This window comes from Cupressus sempervirens, chromosome 3 (assembly GCF_028749045.1).
Source record: "Cupressus sempervirens isolate cs-2001-9-10 chromosome 3, ASM2874904v1, whole genome shotgun sequence".
NCBI classification, from domain to species: Eukaryota; Viridiplantae; Streptophyta; class Pinopsida; order Cupressales; family Cupressaceae; genus Cupressus; species Cupressus sempervirens.
In genome coordinates, this window is record NC_143120.1 from 359,986,336 (window position 1) to 360,001,198 (window position 14,863).

General features: G+C 33.9%; 1 pseudogene; it reads right to left on the reverse strand.

Annotated features, from left to right (window-relative positions):
• Positions 1 to 1,189: 1,189 nt before the first annotated feature.
• LOC149566487 (chaperone protein ClpB1-like) overlaps positions 1,190 to 14,863 on the reverse strand; it is an 83,272-nt pseudogene continuing 69,598 nt past the window's right edge.

A 14,863-nucleotide genomic window follows, 5' to 3' on the forward strand; every position in this document is an offset into this window, starting at 1 on the left:
TACGCAAGGCATGTGAACTGTTTTATAGAATGCTTGAAAAATATTGACAATAACTAATATGCTTCTTCATTAATATGCCTGATACAATAAGAAAACTTGGCAACTATGCATAGCAATTTATATGCTAAAAGGAAATCATTTAGGAGATATAGAATTTGAACAACCATATGTTCAGATTCTACAATTTGTATCACTTGCCTAAGTCTGATAGTTAAGAATAAGTTCATCATCCTCCCTACAATATGTTCCAATGGCCTACACATCCACAAAAATTCTAACGTCTTGAATTTGTATAATATGAATTGTTTGGTAGCGAATGGAAATGATTGACAATAAATCATCATATAAAAAGACTCCCATGTGAAGCATGAATAGCAAAGGAAATGAATATGGGTGATAGGGAAGAGAATTCAATAATAGAGGTTCTTAACTTTAGTTACAGTCATGATATAGGTGATGCACAACTGCCTCTTGAATTAACATTCCATCCCACTGATGAAGAGCTCATAACACATTATCTCATTAGAAAGGTTTTAGACAGCAATTTCACAGGAAGGGCCATTGCTGAAGTGGACCTCAACAAGTGTGAGCCTCAAGGAGGGTTCAATTCCCTCCTTTATTATTCACTATGCATTCTAAACATAACAAAAATCAGTCTAGATTAAATCACTTAAGTTTCGTAGCAACATGGGCATTACAATAGAGGATCTGAGCTCCCGATCGGCAAGGTGATCCCAAATCCAGGCTCTAAGCTCGATGATAAGAGAGGCCATCAGTACTCTAACATGCATCTTTGGAGGGATAAATCAGGCCCTAATTCAATTAATTTCAAGCAAGTCAGATCCTAGTCGAATGAGTGCTTTAATTGGGACCCATGGCCCTAAATCTAAGTTTGCATTAAACTTACAGCTACTTCTATCAACCATATGGGCCTAAATTTTTTAGCCATCTCCTCTGGTTGCTTGCAATGCAACAAGACTTCACACAATATTTTTAAGTGGAACTTTCTTGAGATCCCCTTTACAACTTAAAACACTAATTTCTAATAGTAGGTTGCTGCAACAATGTGTCTATTGATCAACTATCCAATGAAAGTAAAATAGGATTCTATTATGTTAAGACAAAATTCAAGCTGGTTGCACATAAAATAATCTATAATTTAAAAGAGCATCACAAGACCTAAGGAAAATTATATTCCTACCAGTTTCCTATGAGTGAGCTCAGCTACAGCTTTCACACTACTAAGACGATGAATATTTGAGTCAAATTCTGTAGTAATAACTCTTCCTTTCATAGAAGCAATCTTTCTCAATAATGCTTTGGAAACATCTGTTTCACTGGTAGTTCTTCCAGGTGAAAGAATGTTTGTGGAGTCACTCATCATCTGACAACAAAAAAAATTTCAGCAAGGAGCATAATCTAACAACTATCAAGTACATTTGATATTCCAAGCACTCTGATGGACCATAGAGAAGCTGATCAATTCCTGAGCATGGAAAATTCCCCCAAACTCAAGGCTCAAACTAAAGAAATGGTCAGTTGTCTATGTGAATACCATCAAGACATATATATGCTTGACTTGACCCTTCATCATGGAAAAAAAGAGTGACCTTTCAGATTTTCAAGTTGAAATGAAGAGACACCCACAAAAGGAAAACTCTATATGCTATAACATGAACACGTAAAAGTTGATACAATAATAGACTAGTCTGACTTTTAGTGAGCCTTCTTCAAATGAGCAGCTATGGGATTATCTTAGTAGTTTATGTCCTAAGGTGTATAATTATTTTCTTCACCTAAATCCATGAAGAGAAGGAGAAGAAGATAATTAGATGCCGAGAGATTATACAGTGAAGCATTGGTATCCATCAATGCTAGATTGCAATGGGCTATATTTGATGCGCCCCTTTAGAAATGAAATTTAGTAATAAAACAGAAATAATTAACAAACATACTAATTAATCTACATAGTTTTGATTAGTAAGGATTGGTTATTCTCCAAAAGATACGATTAGGAAGAAGTGTGTCTTAAAGAATGGTTGCATCTATTTGGAGAGAGGTATTTCAAGGAAATTAAGATATAAAGATGATGGGAGGAGGGATGTACATTTATAACAAATAAATATGATTAACACATAGCTATAAATAGATAATTTTCACAGCAAGAGATTATATAACTCATACTCTTCAAGAAAGAGGTGAGAAAGAGAACGAATCATCTACAATGTTGGTAAGCGTTGTGTGACTATAAATTATGCTATTAGAAATCTAAGTTAGATAGGGATTTATATAATATTATTATTTATACTATTATGTACCTCTGAGTTAAAAAACTGATTTACATAATATTATTATATCAAAATTCTATTAGGGATAGGGAATCCCTACATTATCTAAGATATATAAATGTAGCAATAGAAGTAATGCTAAAATCTTCATTGTTACTTAAGTGATGAAGAAGGAATGCTAATACAACTCAAGGATGCCAGTATAAATCCCAAAAGGATAGTTCCCAAGATAGGGTAGGGATCAGCGAGCCTAAGCACCTTGCGGGCATAGTTCCCAAGATAGGATAAGGGCTTGGCTCTGTAAACTTAAAGGAAATCTATCAAGTGCTCTCTAAGAGTCTTGAATTGTATTCAAAGCTCCTCTTTCCTTATAGAAAAGTAATAGTGGATCAAGCTTAGCAACAAGAAATATAGATAGCATGTGAAACTAAATTACTTAATACATAATACAAATAGATAACTATCCCTACTTATACCCTACGTTTATAGAAATCAATACATTTTCTTGTCGATTCAAATTAGGATATAAGAATTGAGATTAATTTGAATAATAATTGAACTTAAATTACAAGGGAACATTACACTACAGAAGCTCTACTTTCTTGACAAGGTAGAAGATTGGCAACTACACTTAACTCGGTGCTTTTCTTCTGAATTGTAATGGAAGATTTTCCTTGTATTCTTGTTTTAAAATTTTACTAAATTATGGTCTTTAATTCTCGCCTTTCATTTCTCTTGCTAGAGTTAAGTTTATATACATGTGTGTCTAGTAGGTTTGTACCATTCAGTATTATTATTTTAGTCTCTCTTATGTCATAGATTAGGATTTTCTAGTCTATCCAAATGGAATCTATCTCAAAAGGAAATTTTAAGCTCTATTATTTGCAACTTATCTTAATTTTTCATTTAATGCTTTTTTGGGATAAAAAAGGCATGAGTTTTTTTCATTTAGTCTCCGAGCATGCACATGACTATGTTATTTAAGGATAAGGCTCCAATAGAAACTCACTGAATATTATTAAAGAACACAAACAATATACAATAGACCATCTACTCATGTTGTTTCTGCATTTAAAGAATGCTTCAATTTTTTTGTCAGGTACAAAAGTATGTTTACCATAAAATAAAATCAGAAGCACTAACTAAGAAAAAGAGTTAAGGCCTCAAATATTTAAAAAACTCTAAGTACCTTAAATCAGCCATTTCTTGTACTTTTGCTCCATCGTTATGCAAATAATAGAAATGAAGCTTTGATCTTGAGCTTCTCTTACTCATTATCCTCCCTAAAATATAAAAACAATTTATAATAATACCCAAGGAAATCTCTATGGAGATTGGCAGTGACAATAACGAAAGAAAGAATCACAAAGATGAGAAATGCAACTCCACCAACCACCTAGAGACACTTGTACACTATCAAGATGTTCCCCTTTGCTTATTTTCTGGCACTCTCTTATGAAAATTAGAAACTAAAAGAGTGACAAAAAACTTGTGTGGATAAGGATTCAATCCACTGCTTTTCAGTGTGGCCAAAGCTTTCAATCTATTTTTGTGATATTACTGCATAGGAAAAAGTAGTTTGGTAAGTAATTCTTGCTTCTGCAAAAATCAATGAAGATACTCCCCTAAAATCTTTTAGAAGCATTCACAGAGTTAATAATGTTGACTCTTCTCCATGGAAATACTTGGGTTGCTTGCTTAATTTCATCATTTTCTTTTTCCCTCAAGTAGTTATTCTCCACCGAGATTCAAAGGTTTTGAAAGATATTGTGCAGCTCTTTCAACACTTCATCCTGTTGCTTGTTTAATCTGATCAATTTCATCTTCCCTTCATGAAATTCATTCTCTATGAATATTGTAAAGTTTACAATATATATTGTACAAATTGTTCAATAGTAAGCCACTTCAGCTATCAAGTAAGAGAAGATGATATAAGATTTGTATGTCCAATCACAGTAAAAGGATATAGACCCTGTGTGTCATGTTTTCCTCAAATTTTGGAATGGGTTACACAAGTTAAGAAGCAAAGAATAAAATGTTCTAGTTGCTTCCTGGTATTTTATGTGTATATGCTGTATACTAGTGTTTTCATAGTGCTTTGTAAGTAGAATGACACAATTAATAGTACTTTTTAGAGTTTGAAAGAAATCGTAGGATCCATATTCTCCTCTTCGTGGTCCAGGGCTTGACGCTTATGTACATTTTCACTTTGGGCAGCTGCAACCTACATTAACAATGCAAGAGCATCTTAAAATTGGAATAGCTATTAAAAAATTCTAGAATAGTCTTACCAGAAAAAAAAACCTTTAAAAAATAGAGATAGACAATAATAAAATCAATGGAGAAATGAAAATAAAGAATAAAGAATAAATGAATTTTATCAATGGAGAAAAAATTATTTTGCAATGGGATGGAAATTCAATAAGCAAAGTTGCAGCTTGCTTCTTCTTTCACGCCCCAACCACATTCTTTCTTAAATAAGAGACCCCTCTTCTGGAATTCAAGGATTTCTCTCCATGTACCCAGACGCTGCACCATCTGCACTCTCCAGCCTATTAATACCATGTTCAGGTGAAGGCAGAGGCAAGAGCATGCCAGGGCAGATAGATCTGTCTCTCAGAGACTAGGGCTGACTCACACTCACACTGATCCCAGAGTCACACTGCAAAAAGCTCTGGCAGCATGTCATAGATGTCGATATGGACGCTGATGGAAGTGCACTCTTTGCATCTTATTTCTCCCTCGAATTCACTCCTTTACAATTCTTTATGAATATTCAAATAGTTTTATATAGGTGTTCATTCATACAAGTAGTTAGTTCAATTATGAAAGTTAAACAAAATTGAGATGTATAGTATTAAATTTTTATCATCAAGATTCAAATCTTTAAAAAATTTAATGACATCTACAAGACCAAACAGTCAATGGGGCAAAATCTGAGAGCATAATGACCTAAGAACCAACTAACCAATCCCAGAAGCAAACCAAGAGCAACAACAAGATCCTTACAAGATAGATAAGACAAATATTATGTGAACAATTTTGATATAACTTGGTATTGCTAGGTTCTTGACTCTCAAATAACAAGATATTTATATAAACTGATGCTTCATATCAGATAACAAAAAAAATTCATAAGTAATCTAAATCCTCCATCAAAAAATTATATGACTATGTAAACAATTAATATAATATATAAACGTAACAGATGGGACAATAAGGCCATGCATGAGATTCTCAAAAGAAGTTCAGCCTTCACTATTTGACTGTCATGGCTATACTAGGATAACTATGGTACAAGGGGTGAATTGATAAATGTGTCCCTACAATTGGGACTGACAATAGCAACAAATAAATAAGCAATATTTGAGAGAGATTTAAACAACATAGATCACTTGGAAGGCTCTTAAGGTTGGTGCTAGATGACAAAATTAGAGGTTTGAAAAGCATAGTTGAATTGCTAGTCACAATGGAAAATAGAGGCTTGCTGCCTACTGCTTGGAGAGCTATTGTGGATCTAGAACTATAACATTTCTCATTCCTATACATGTGATTTGAGATATAACAATGCCTTAATATTGACTATGAAACTCAGTCTTTGCTTCTTTATAGTTAGTTCTTCAATTTATATTGCCAAAGCATTGATGAGAAATATCATTCAGTGTGAATCTGTTAAAACTTCAAACTAAGAACATGCAGCATGAAATTAATTACTAACTAATGTCATTATGCCAACATCACTGCTACACTGAATCCTGGAATAGTTTAACAATATACACTACTTCCAAATGGCATTTAAAGTATGCGAGCTAGAAAGAAAATCTAGGTAACAAAAATGATGGTCAATATCAAGGTCAATGTTTTACCCTGCCATTTGGCAGAGTCAGTCAAATATATTCAACCTACCCTTGAAAAACATGAGATTTTTAAAAAATCCTTAAGATTCGTTTTATTTTTTTCCTTACCTGTAACTCATGGTATGCAGAATAATATTGTGGATATCTTCCATTTGGCCCCCCAAAAGCTTCTTGCCATGTATCTAGCAGGACCAAGATCTTTTCCATTGATCATTCAGAAATACAATACAAATTAGACAAAACACAAAAAAAATTATCACAAATGTCTTATATTGGTTTATATAGTGGCTAAAAGTGCATATTAGATTCGTGGCACTGAATATGATGGCTGGAAATTGCATATCAAACCCGTGTAGGATAATATCAGTCTTTCTATTGTAGATCATACTTCATATCATACCTTAAAGTGGTCATTTACTAGTCCCAAAGTGGTCTACAGAAGCCTACAATAGCTAACTAACATATGGATGTGATACATTTTGATTATATGGCATTAAAACCTATGGATTGAATTGTTACAGTTTGATTTGTGATTGATAATAGGTCTGCAATCTCTCTTTTTAGTCTTAGTAGTGAACAATAAACTCATATTTTCCCATATCATTTAGTTGTACATGTTTTGATTCATTGCATAGTCATTTCCTTTAATCATTTGTAATGTGTTATCATAAACAATCATCAAAGTGAACTCAGCCAAAGTCAGATCATAATTGCCAAACTCAAAAACATCACCATTCCTGGGAGTCCAAAACATACAACTATTAGGTTATCTTTAACTTGCTTCTAGATTTTGATTGCATGAGGAGATTCTACATTTTGGATCACATTTATGTATCTCCTTCCTCTCTTGAACATATTAATAATATATAAATTGATTCAATGGGAATGTCAAAAAAATAGATATACAAACAAAAGTGAACCCATTTAGTTGTTGGCATTAGCAAATGTTGCATTTGTCTTATACCCAAAATTTTCCAGATGTTGGATATGATAATTCGGAATTAGATTTTGTTGAGCAAGAAAAATGAAAATGAAAATTTGATTCAATTCTAATTCCAATTGACAATTTCAATTCCACCTATTGAATGGGACTAACATATCCTCATTTTGAACCAAACTAAAAATTCAAAAATTATTCCATTTTTAGTATGACACATCTAAATTGAGAACTAATTTTTTTTCAAATTTGTTCCTACCAATTAGATTAATTTAATTTAAACCTCATTATCAACAAAATTAGAACCAAGCATATTCTATCATGCTTACCTTGACATTGATGATATCCCCTGCAACAAAAACATTAGTCTGCCCCTCCACATGCAGAGAGCTATCCACCTTGACAAATCCATGTTCATCTACAATGCTCACAAATGTTGAATCCTTGAACCAAGATGTGCCCATTCTCTTGCCAATGCATACAAAGTGGGAATCTACATTGATGATCTTCCTGCTGCTTGTAGTAAAGCTTGTTGTGGTCTCAGAAATGCTGTTCAAATCAATGCGTTCGTTGAGGTGCACTTCCACTCTCTTAGACTTGAGCCATGAGAGAGCCTCTCTTGATGCCTTTTCCCCCACAAATTCAAGAAGCCTGGAGCCAGCATGGATGAGGACCACTTTCTTCTCTGGAAAATCTACCAGTATCTCTCTTGCTAGTTCCACTCCAGTTGGCCCCCCTCCAATTATTAGGATTGTTTTTGAATCCTTAATCTTCTTATTGTCTGCAAGAAAGATATATTCAAATTAGGCAATTGCTGCTTTTCTTTGTAATAGCAAGATCTTAATGAAAATTTAAATAAACTTAATATAAAAAAACCACATTCAAATCCACAATTCTCATTACCCATGATTTCTCATGAATGAAAACCCCCAATTTATAAATTCTAAACCCCAAATATAGATCATATTTGTCCATGAGATGTTTTGATTTAGAATGAGTACAAAACAAAATTCAAGAAAAGATACAATGACTATAGGATGAGCCATTCAAGCTCAAGACAGATGGTTTTAGAGTCATAGATTAGGAAGATATTTTATGTAAACATAAGCAGCTGGAAAAGACAAGAAAGAGGCAAGCTAGATGATCAACTTCTAATTATTTTTTCACAGTATAAAAAGAGATCAATAAAACAAGTCATTATTTTGGGATTCGAATGGTGTGTTTTATTAGCATCAATGTTTCTGTGATCTATCTTTTCACTCTTCCGAATCCTACACTTTCTCATCCTGCCGATGGTTTATGTAGTAGTGTGATCCATTATGTTGATGCTAAAAAACTGTATGTCCCTCTAAACCCGAAATCCAAATCGTATTTGTCCATGAGATGTTTTGATTGGCATTGAGTGCTAAATAGAAATTTAGTGAAAATGTAAAGATAACCAGTTCAAGAAAAGATAGAATGACTTTGGAATGAATCACTCAAGCTCAAGACAGATGGTTTTAGAGTCATAAATAAGGAAGAGATTCTAGGTAAACATAAGAGGTAGGAAAAAATAAGAAAGAGGCAGGCTAGGTGATCAACTGCTAAGCTAATTATTGTTCATCCAGTACAAAAAAAATCAATAAAGCAAGTTTTTTAATATTTGATTGTGTGTATTTTTTAACATCAATGTTTTAGATCATACTACGTGATCATGAGTAGTGAATATGGGTCAATGAGTCTGACTCAAAAATCACACAGTTAAATCCTGATATTCACATCACAATTTGACTTGCTATGGAAATTATCTCCTACTTATCAATTGATGAGCTTAAGAGGCTTTCTAATGAATGGTTTATAAGGAACAACACTTGGTGAAGGTTTTGCAAATGGGGTTGCAAGCTTTGGGTTTAATTATGGAGGAAACTCTATAGTTAAGTGCATTCAGGCTGGACTAGTACTAGGATTGGTGACATCTCAAGAAGTCCCGATGCTTCACCCTGTGAGCATCACCTAGATCCAATGAGTACTAAGTGTTCCATTTATTCTCATGAGAGATGGATTCATGTTGAATCAATACTCATGAAATATGGTTCAATGAGTTTGACTCAAAAATCACACAGTTAAATATGTTAGTTAGTTAGCTAGAGATTTACTTATAAAGCATGAGTCAATGAATTTGACTTAAAAACTACTGAAAGCAATCTCACACTGACATTGAGAGTTAAATCAGCCAAGAAAACACTGACAATCTATATTGATATCAATTCTTGTGTTTGTTTAGATTAATAAAAGGAATCACTTTGAAAAGGCCCTAGCCCACATATAAAAGGTATTTTGATGTTTCTTGTTTGAAAGTTGAAACAAAATTGATTAGTTTAAATTGATCGTAATTTTAAATATTTTTAGATATTTTAATTTCAGCTATATTTTAGATTCTCTTAGCATTTCATCACTGATCTTCCAATCTTTGTGTAAGCAAGTTAATATGTTTGAATCGGTATCCTTCTAGTGTGATGTCCATATCTACTTTGGGACCAGAAGCCTTCTAATACAGAGCTCAGATTTTTAACTGACTAAATACTTTGTAGCATAACTTTCAGTATTGATATAGGAGGGTCAATGGATAAAATGTATTTAGATAATTATGCTTTTGGACCAGAACCCTTCTAATATAAGGCTCAAATTTCAGTTTGTAGTTAAAATTCTTCTTCCCATTGAATAGTAGATTGGACAAGCAACGAGGCATGTAATACAAATGTATAGAAACAAGAAAAAGACTTTGAAAGTAGACATATAGGACCGTACACCTTCTCAAGGACAAGGTCTAAAGCTGCATCATTGACTGCCAAAGAAATTCCCCTCTCTGCAAGGTGTACAACTACATCTTTTATCTACAATCTAACAACTTTCCTCAATTCCTCTTTTGTGAGAGGATCAAAAATAATTATCTCATCTAGTTTGTTTAATATCTCTAGCCTGAAATGTTTTCTGACCTACAATAAAGTTAAAAGATAATTCAACACAACACCTCCTTTTTTTAGGATCATAGATATCTCCATGACAACTAGATCAGGATGACTGAGTACAAGAAACCACAAAATGCCATAACTCAACTACATTTACTTGTTGCATTACTCTCTTTTCAGCAACATGCATGGATAGGCATCCAGAGAGTCCTGCAAGCAAGTACTCTGCTCCGAGGTTTGATGTCAAGATAATGATTGTGTTAGAGAAGTTAACTGTCCAACCATGCCCATCTGTCAATCGACCATCATCAAGCATTTGAAGCAAGGTGTTTAATATAGATACATGCGCCTTCTTAACTTCATCAAATAGAACAACACTATATGGCTATCTTCTAACTGCTTCAGTTAGTTGTCCACCTTCTTCATAACCAACATATCTGGAATTAATGATTAAAATTCAGCTGAAATATTAGCTAATTTTAGTTAGTATATTAATATAAAAATAAAGAAAAATTCTTTGGAATAAGACCAATCTGAAAGAAGTGTAATAAACTATACATACCTAGGTGGAGCCCCAATGAGCCTATAAATCAAATGCTGCTCCATGTATTTAGACATATCAATCCAGACTAGGAGGTTTTCATCATCAAATAGTTTTTCTACAAGAGCCTTTGGAAGCGCTGTTTTTCCAACTCCAGTGGGTCCCAAGAATAGAAAAGATCCAGTAGGTTGTTGTGGTCTCCTGAGTCCTACCCTTGATCTCAGCATAGCATCTGCAACTACGTTAACTGCTTTCTCTTGCCCAACAACTCTTTTATGCAAACTTTTGGCAAGGTCTAATAGCCGCTCCTTATCATTTTGGCCAAGTTTGGTAATAGGAATGCCAGTCCATCGACTCACCACCTGCATGCATCAGTAATTTATATTAATAGCCCTGCAATTGTGCAGTAAAGGTACTGTCACTAAAATTTACTTTCAATTTTCTACATTGCATACAAATCATAAACCATCACCATTGTAAGTCCACCCTGAATTTAAACTCATAGCCTATATTTACAAGTGCTAAAAGTATCAATAAAATAAGTGTTAAGAATAATTCAGAACATCCACATTAGACACACCTCTGCAATTTGATCAAGTCCTACAACTTATGTTAACATTAAATTTCCTTGAACATTAGTTTCATGTCGAGCAATTGATATATCTATCTCTTGAAGAATACCATATCTTAGATCCACAACTCTTGCCAGATCCATCCTATGATGTGCCTCCTGGAGAGTATACAACAATTCTTCATGCTTCTGCTTCAGCCGACGAATTCCATCCACTCTCTCTTTTTCTTTCTGGTGTTTCATTTTAAGAGGGTGCAGCTTATCTCTCAAATCATTAAGCTCATTTTGAACTTGTGGAATTTGAAAAATAAGAACAGTACGTTATCCTACAAAAATCCCTTGCATACCATAGTAATCTTCTCTTTCTATGTGTGTATACAATGCTCATGCAAGATAGCAAAATAGTCTTTTTAAAAGAAAGGTAGATCTCCATACTAACCTCCACGAGCCAAGCCTTGCTTGCTCTGTCTTTCTCCTTTTCAAGAGCATGGAGCTCAATTTCTAATTGAATTCATTTCCTTTCAAGTGCATCAATTTCTTCAGGTTGACTATCTAATTGCACTCTCACATTTGCACATGCCTCATCAATCAGATCAATTGCTTTGTCAAGAAGATTTTGGTCTATTCATAGTCCAAACAAGAAAACAATAATTAATCAATTTCACAAAGCCCACAAAATGTCTGCATTCTACTCAATGAAAATTAGTGTCTCAAGCTTTAGCAAACTTCTTATACTTTAAAATCAAGTAATTAATTATACACAATCACTTGATTAAAATCAAAATTCTATCCATTTATGATAAAATCTCATATCTAAAGAGCTGCCACTCAATGTCATCTTTTTCTATCACCACTTAAATCATATGAATATCTATTTGAAGAACTTACCAGTTATATAATGACTTGATAACTAAGCAGCAACCACTAACGCTCTATCCATGATCCTCACACCATGGTGACCCTCGTATTTTTCTTTCAGACCATGCAAAATGCTGATTGTGTCGGCCACACTTGGTTTAGCCACGTACACCTGCCAAAGACACTTGTTGAAATAATCTACTCACAAGGTGATCTATGATCCTACAGTGATATAGAATTGAAAATAAAATGCACCAATAAAATTAATCAGGGCCAACTTTCTGAAATTGGCGCTCGAATGCAACATCTTTCTCTATGTATTTTCGGTACTCATCCAGTGTAGTTGCTCCCACACACCTCAGATGGCCATGGGTAAGCATTGGTTTCAATAAATTAGCAGCATCCATTGAACCCTCAACATGTCCTGGGAAAAACCCCCTTTGTCAAATTGAAGACAACTAATTATAATGATACATATTTAGATTTAATCAAATGGAGAAAGAAAACAATAAAAAAAAAACACTCACCAGCACCAAGAACCAAATGTATTTTGTCAATAAAAAGAATGACTCTTCCTTGGGATTCATCCACCTCCTTCAAAATAGATTTTAGTCTTTCTTCAAAGTCACCCCTGTACGTTGTTCCAGCAACTAGGGCTCCCATATCCAATTCTATCAATCTAAATTCCAACAAATTACTGCAACATTCCAAAGAAATTTTATGAATGTCAAAGTGAAAATTCATGAAGTCCCAAACCAACTGAAAAAATTGCAATTTAATGCCAGTCCTCATCCTAATACTACTTAAATGTTCCCAAGCATCAACATTTTATTATATGTTAGCTTACAAAGGCAAAACTAGTTTACAAGGACACGTGCCAATCTTTAACCAAAATGCACAAGGAATCATGCTGACTAGATATCTAAAGCCTAGAATAGCTTGTGCAAGTTGCTTCAGTGTTATTAATTTGAGCTTGTAGTAATATATAAGGGGGCATAGTGTTGCATCATTTGAACTGTCAATTGCTAATTTAGAAAGAGGTGTGCCATGTAGAACAGTGTAACGTATATATTGCCACCAAAGGAAAATTTGAATGTAAAGTTTGAAAAATAATATAACTGACATAAAATAGATTATGAAATCCTTTTGCAAGTACTAATGTATGCTTACTACTATCTATCCTATAGGAAGCCCTAGGGTATATAAAATAAAAATAAAAAGATCGGCATAAACGTCAAATGTTCCTCTCTTATTAAGCTTTTTCTTTACTTCAGAATTGCTAAAAATAAGAACCTGTTTAGCAGAAAAAAACTTGCCTTGGCACATCTCCTCTAACAATACTTTGAGCCAGTCCCTCCACCACAGTAATCTTTCCAACACCAGCCTCTCCAATTAGCACTGGATTGGTCTTCGTCCTCTGACACAGAATTTTGATGATTCTCTTGGTCTCTTCATCTCTGCCAATAACTAGGTCAAGCTTCCCAGCTAGTTCCACCAGGTCACACCCATAGATCTTCAAAGCCTGGAAGTTTGTATAACCAAAGGTAGTCTTTGACTTCTTTCCTTCTACCCTCAGCTTCTCAATTTCAGATTTAACACCCAAAGCACTCATGCCCACTTCTTCAAAGTTGTCCACAATCTGTGAATCCTCCAATAATCCTAGAATAAGATGATCTACATTCAAATGAGAATCTCCTTTCTTCTTTTGTCTCAATTGTGTGCGCTTGATACATTTGATTAAAGCAGTGCTGGGGGGATTTTCTTGTGGAGCAGGGTTATGAGAATCGAGATATATCTTATAGCATAATACTAAATTTAAATTTTTTGGACGAAACCCCAATCTACCTACGATATCCAATGATTTAGGAATTCTAAATTATTACATCATAATGAATTTAACTCTCTATAAAATGCATCAACTGCCAAAAAATAAATATCAATACTATTTTAACAAATCAAGCCCCAGTTAGCCCATAGCTCACATCGTGCAATGTAGCTCTTTCCCAAAAAATGTAAACCCTACCCTGATGCTATTTTCTCTAGAACTAAATGATAACAAAAAAAAAGTGAAATAAATTCAAGATCAATGCACCCATCAGAGTAGATCTCTAGTCAAATAGCTCTGGTTCTTCAACTCCCGCGCACATTGAAGCTAAATAGAATCAATGAAATGGGTGGCATTTTCCCTTTTTACATATTAAGCTCGTGTTGGTTGAAATTTTGACCAACACGGGCATAGATTTAAAAAAAGCCATATTTTCCCTTTCCATACTGACCAATTTAATAAATGGTCAAAAAATTTGGTCGAAAAATGACCTCAAATGTACTAGTGTCTTGAGCCTTGATGAAATTTCAGCCTTGTTGGCTCATGATTTTGAAAAGCATGTAAGTGTTTCTAAGGATGCTCATATTTTACCTCATAATGCTTTTTTCATTTAGTCAAGTCACTTCTCCAAACTTTGATGTGGAATATAATCCAAACAATCTTTGTCAAATTTTGGAGGTGTATATGATAGTACCTAAAATGTCTTTACACATGACGACTTGTTGGATGCAGGGGATGTTAGTGAAGGGAAGTTTGGTGTTGTTTCAGATTCTTCTCATGTTGGTTGTACTGCAATATATTTTGATGTTTCATTTGATGAAAAGGAAAATACTAAAATTTGTCAATCTAATTACAGATTTTATTTATGTACTGATAAGTCTTGTAGAGATAACTCCAACATTGTTTCTGACAGCTGGTTAGATGAAGAAAATCATGGTGATCAGCAGTTTAGATTAACACTTTCAGGATAAGTTTTCATACTTGGTGACTAATTAGTTGTTTTAGTGTGAAGGAGTTGTAGCAAAAGATTAATTTGAT